The sequence below is a fragment of the Lotus japonicus genome, chromosome 2, assembly GCF_012489685.1.
Source record: "Lotus japonicus ecotype B-129 chromosome 2, LjGifu_v1.2".
NCBI lineage: Eukaryota > Viridiplantae > Streptophyta > Magnoliopsida > Fabales > Fabaceae > Lotus > Lotus japonicus.
The window spans coordinates 14,075,824-14,082,178 of NC_080042.1; the positions used below are offsets into that span (position 1 = coordinate 14,075,824).

General features: G+C 40.7%; 1 non-coding gene across 1 annotated transcript; it reads right to left on the reverse strand.

Moving 5' to 3' along the window:
- Nucleotides 1-1,877: 1,877 nt before the first annotated feature.
- Nucleotides 1,878-1,984, reverse strand: LOC130741527 (small nucleolar RNA R71). Its single transcript, XR_009020421.1, has one exon. It is a non-coding gene; the product is annotated as a small nucleolar RNA R71 (small nucleolar RNA).
- Between the last annotated feature and the right edge of the window lie 4,371 nt (nt 1,985-6,355).

A 6,355-nucleotide genomic window follows, 5' to 3' on the forward strand; every position in this document is an offset into this window, starting at 1 on the left:
CTTTCTTTGTGTTTTTATTTTGTTTTTGTATTTTTGTAGTTTTTTAAGGACCTTTCGTGCATTTTGATTAGCTAGAGGACTTGCGTATCTTTTCTATTTTAATTGAAGGTTCTCCTTGCTAATTAACTCTTTGAAGCTTCTAGATATCTCTTTTACTTTGTGCCTAAGTTACTAGGTCTGAAACTGATGGATGAGGAAGGCCAAGAAGCTTGAAATTGAAGGAGGGCTTAAAGAGACTTGAAGAGGAGTTACAAGGAGCTGAAAAGTCTGTTCCAGCGAAGCTTGAGCGCCTAGGCGCTGGGAATTGGCGCCTAGGCGCTAGTGCAATTTTCTGAAGCTTTTGGAATTGGCGCCTAGGCGCCAGACACCTCTAGAGAGCATGTTTCTGGGCTGGAATTGGCGCTCAGGCGCTCTGAATTGGCGCCTGAGCGCCCAGACTCGCATGGTTTTCCTATAAATTGGTTTTTTTGACATTTCTCTTGGAACCTTTTGTCATTTTATCATATTTTCATAAGTTAGAAGAGAGGGTTTGAGTTCTGGAGCTTGAGGAGCTTCCTCTAAGCCCTATGTTTCAGGTTTCATCTTTATCTTCTTGTATGGATTTCATAGCCATGTTTGGCTAAAACCCCTTTTGCTTTGGGTTCTTTGTAAGACTTATGATGTTTTAATCTTAATTCCTATTTCAATTCATGATTCCTCTGAGTAAACCCTTGAATCCCATATCCATGCTTTATGTTTCAAGTTAGAACATGTGCTAGCTTTGTACTTTTCTATATTAGAACGGAAGTTTGTTATAGATTAGGGACTTGTTGTGGGATTACCTCTTCTATACTTGCTACTAGGAATAGAGGAAGGGTTGGGGTTTGTTGGCCTGAATTGCATGCTTAATGCCTTTAGCAAATGTTTAGGTTATCAAGGAATTGTGCCTATCTTTTGGCTTGAGAGGATTGTCTATGCGAGGCATCGATAGATGATTGAGTAGGCTAGAACATCAAGGAAAGACTCAGAGTTTTGTTGATAGAATAGGTTGATTAGAACTGAATTAGTCAAGCAAGAACCCAAGGCATGCTCACCATTCTACTCACACACTTATATTTCAATTGCTTGTTAATTAATCACCAAAACAATCAATCCTTAAAACTGAATTTTACTCGCTTTCCTACCGTGAACTCGAGGCTTAAACTGAATTGCCACACCAATTCCCTGTGGTTCGATAAATTTAAAACCGGGTAGATTCTGTACACTTGCAGATTGACCAACAAGTTTTTGGCGTCGTTGCCAGGGAATTGTTTGTGGTTTTTTGTTTAAGTTTTTAGTTTGTGGTTTTGTTTTTTTATTTTTATCTTTGTCTAGAATTGGTGCTACTAATCTTTCTCTGTTTGAGTGTCACAGATTCAGGTTACACCACCATGGGTGGCCAAATGACGGAGGAGGAGATGCAAGCCCATATCGAGGCAAGAATCCAAGAGGGGATCACCCTCCGATTTTGTGAACAAGAAGTTGAGAATGGCAACCGGTCTCTTCGGGAACTCACTTCGGCTACCATGAGTTATGACTATCCCGGGAGCATTGTCTTTCCCGAGGGAGTGGTAAACTTTAAGTTGAGACTGGTATTCATCAACTTGGTGAGCCAAAACCAATATGGTGGAGATACTTTGGAAGATCCACATGCTCACATGGAGAGGTTCATCCGAAATTGCAACACTTACCGTGTGAACAATGTTCCGACAGATGCAATTCGGTTGAGCTTGTTTCCATTTTCTTTGAAGGATGCAGCGGAGGAATGGCTGAATTCACAACCTCAAGGGAGTATCACTACTTGGGAAGACCTAGCAGAAAAATTCACAACAAGGTTCTTCCCAAGAGCTCTTTTGAGGAAGTTGAAAAAAGACATTATGAATTTTGTGCAACCCACTGAAGAAAATCTCTATGAAGCTTGGGAGCGTTTCAAGAAGCTCTTGAGGAAATGTCCTCAACACAATCTCACCCAAGCTGAATTGGTTGCAACATTTTATGATGGTCTACAATACTCTTGGAGGTTTGGCCTAGATGCGGCTTCAAATGGCGAGTTCGATGCTCTTCCCCCACAAGCGGGGTATGACTTAATAGAAAAGATGGCAGCGAGAGCCATGAACTCTGAAAATGATCGCCAAATCCGAAGGAGTAAGTTTGAATTGGAAGCTTATGACAAGCTCTTGGCCTCCAACAAGCAACTCACCGAACAAGTGGCGGAGATTCGAATGCATATTAAGGAGACCAAGGCTATTGGTGCAAGAATGACTTGTGTGGAGTGCAAGTCTTGTGGTGGACCTCATGTTAGTAACTTGTGTACTGTCAATGCTGAGAGTAATGAAGCCAAAGCTATAGCTCAAGGAAGCATAGTTCCATCCTCAAATCATGGACCTCTTGTCCAAACACAAGTTGTTGGAAAGGTGAATTGCAATAGGAGTTTAGAGGAGCTATTGGAGAGTTGCATCAACCGCATGAACAACAACCATAATGTTGGAACATGTTGCCATGCATTTTGTCAAAACAACCGATTGTCGAAGCAGATGCCGTGGCATCTGACCTCGTGAAGCTAGGGCATCAGTCGTCAGCTTGTGTTTCTGTTGTGGGCCTTCTGAAGATTTACTAAAGATATGTTTTTGAGTTACTTGAGGAGCAAGTAGCTATTCCATAAGGGTTTATTTGTTGGGTTGTTATTTGTTGAAACAATCTTTGTTAAAAGATTGGTTTCTATCTTTACTTGTGCAATAAGAAACCGAATCTATCAAGATTGCGTTTTGAATTGCTGTTACTGCAATCTGTTTCTTCAGCCCGTGCCAACCCTAAAGCCCATGCTACCGCTGCTGAAGTCTATAAAAGGATGAAGACCTAAAACATGAAGGCGTCGAAGCTGATAGAGAGAGATCGAGTGTTTTAGGATTTGTTAATTGTGCTTTGTCCTTGTTAGTTGTGAATCTGTCTTTGCTCACTGATTCTATAAAGCAAAGAGAGATTCTGTGTGTTTGATTGCGTTCAAACTCTACTTGTTCATTGTGTTTACCAATCACTGTGGTAGTGATTGAGAGAAAGTGAGAGGGGCTCTCATACTTAGGTTGAGATTCTAAGTAGAAATACACTGGGTAGATTAGGAAGTGAACTATGAACTGAGTTGTTCATGAGTGTCTGTAATTCCTGAATCTTGAGATAGTGGATTTCCTTTCTTTGGGTGCAAACCCTCCAGACGTAGGTGAAAGTTTTTCACTGAACAGGGTTAACAACTTCTGTCTGTTATTGTTTTGTTGTTAAGTTCTGTTTTATTTTTAAGCGATTGTCGAACCTCTTGTTCCAGCATCGTGCAGGACAATCGTATCAGAGGGAACCTGAATTACAATTGGCATCAGAGCAGGCACCCTGTTCTGGTTGGGTGAGCTCCAGGGAGTTTTATTCAAGTTCTCATGGACAACAAGGAGGGAGGATCAGTCAATAGGCCACCCATTCTGGATGGTACTAACTATGACTACTGGAAGGTTCGCATGACAGCCTTTCTCAAATCGATTGACAACAAGACCTGGAAAGCTATTGTCAAGGGTTGGAAGCACCCCACTAAGGCTGAGGTTGAAGGCACCTCTACTACTGTTGTGGAAAAACCTAAAGAAGAATGGACCAGTGTTGAAGATGAAGCTGCACATGGAAATTCAAAGGCTCTAAATGCTATTTTTAATGGAGTTGACAAGAATATGTTTAGGCTGATCAATACATGTACTGTGGCAAAGGATGCTTGGGAGATTCTGAAAACTGCACATGAAGGAACTACTCGAGTAAGGATGTCAAGGCTTCAGATGCTTACTACTCAATTTGAAAATTTGATGATGACTAAAGAAGAGACTATTTCAGAATTCCACATGCGTGTCCGTGACTTGTCTAATGCTTCATTTGCTTTGGGAGAACCTATGTCAGATGAGAAGCTTGTAAGGAAGATTCTGAGATCTCTTCCTTAGAAGTTTGCTATGAAATTCACTGCAATTGAGGAGGCTCAAGACATTGAGAACATGAAGGTTGATGAACTTATTGGCTCTTTGCAGACATTTGAGTTGAAACTGAGTGGAAAATCTCAGAAGAAAAATAAGAGTATTGCTTTTGTGTCTAACACTGATGAAGGTGATGATGAAGACTGTGAGGGTGAAAACTTTTCTGAGGCTCTGGCTATGCTAGCAAAAAAATTCAACAGGGCTTTGAGGAAAATTGACAAAAGAACCAGACCTAATGTCTAGGACATGAAGTTCGATAACAAACCCAAGTTTTCAAATTCTCAGAGGAAGACCAAGGAAGAAGAAAGACCTGTTCAGAACAAAGGAGTTCAATGTCATGAATGTGAAGGATATGGTCACATCAGGTCTGAATGTGCCACTTATCTAAAGAAGCAAAAGAAAGGTATGATGGTAACTTGGTCAGATGAAGACACTGAAGATGAGGAGATATCTGCAAACAAAGTCAATGCTTTCTCTGGAACTATCTGTGAGTCTGAGACGAGTGATGAAGACATCTCTGATGAGGAATTGGCTGAAACTTACAAGCTGCTACACAACAAGTGGGAAGAAGCATGCAAACTTGTAAGAGAAAAACAAAGTGAGATAGACCAACTTGTTTCTCAGAATGAACGGTTGAAAGAGCTCAGCACTAAGCTGAAGGAAGATCTGGAGGAATGGCAAAGTAAGTTTAATAATGCTGATGTTATGGAAAAAGCTAACCTAATGTTGATTAATGCAGGACTTCAAGAGGAAGTGACAACTCTGACAAGAAAACTTGAAGCTACTCATAAATCTGTTAGAATGTTGAACAGTGGTTCTGATATGCTTGATGAAATTCTGAAAGAAACTAGCAAGCAAGGAGGGAGTTTGAAGGGAATTGGCTTTAACTATAGAACAGCAAACAAAGAAAATCAGAAAGGTTCGAAGAAATTTGTGTCTGCTGCAAAAAAAACTGAATTCAAGAAGCCCAGAGATTATCAGCTGCCAGATTCAGTGCCTGGATATGTCCCTCTGCATGTGAAACCCCAGTTTAAGCTTGACAAAACTGTACCTTGGAAGTGTCACTACTGTGGTAAGAATGGTCATATAAAGCCTTACTGTTACAGGTTATATGGTTATCCTCAGATGTACAATAAAAAGCCTGTTCAGATGAGGAAGCAATGGAAGCCCAAGGGTGAAGTCAGATGTCAGGTAGCCTACACGTCTTTCAGAGCATCATCAAAGGAAGATTGGTATTTTGATAGTGGCTGCTCAAAGCACATGACAGGAAACAAGAGCTTCTTGCAAGACATCAGAAGTCACTCCACCAACTATGTTACTTTTGGAGATGGAGCTAAAGGAAAGATCAAGGGAGTAGGAAAGCTTGTTAGCACAGAATCTCCTAACTTGAACAATGTGTTACTTGTAAATGGTTTAACTGCCAACCTAATCAGCATAAGTCAACTGTGTGATCAAGGGTATGATGTGAAGTTCAATAAGATAGAATGTGTTGTGACCACTGATGATGAGAGAGTTGTGATGAGAGGAGTCAGATCAAAAGACAACTGTTACATGTGGACATCAGAAGAAAAAGCTCATGTTTCCAGATGTTTGTTAACTAAAGAAGATGAGGTGAATGTATGGCATCAAAGACTAGGACATCTCAACTACAGGAGCATGCAAAAGATCATTGCTGATGAAGCAATAAGGGGATTGCCCAATTTGAGCTTGGGAGAAGGAAAGCTATGTGGAGAATGTCAGATTGGTAAGCAAACCAAGGTGCCACACAAGATGCTCCAGCATCAGACCACGACGAAGGTTCTGGAATTGCTTCACATGGATCTCATGGGTCCCATGCAGGTTGAAAGCTTGGGAGGAAAAAGGTATGTGTTTGTCTGTGTAGATGATTTTTCAAGGTATACATGGGTTGAATTTATGAGAGAAAAATCAGAGACTTTCGAAATATTCAAGAATCTATGTTTGAGACTTCAGAATGAGAAGGACTGTGTGATTGTAAGAATCAGAAGTGATCATGGAGGGGAGTTTGAGAATTCAAAATTCTTGGAGTTCTGTGGAACTGAAGGTATTAGCCATGAATTTTCTGCCCCCATCACTCCACAGCAGAATGGAATTGTTGAAAGGAAAAATAGAACTCTCCAGGAATCAGCTAGAGTAATGTTACATGCTAAGAAGATTCCACACCAGTTCTGGGCTGAAGCTATGAGTACTGCCTGTTACATACATAATAGAGTCACCATCAGGGCAGGGACATCCTCTACACAGTATGAGCTATGGAAAGGTAGAAAGCCATCTGTAAAATATTTTCACATATTTGGAAGTAAATGTTATATCCTTGCAGATCG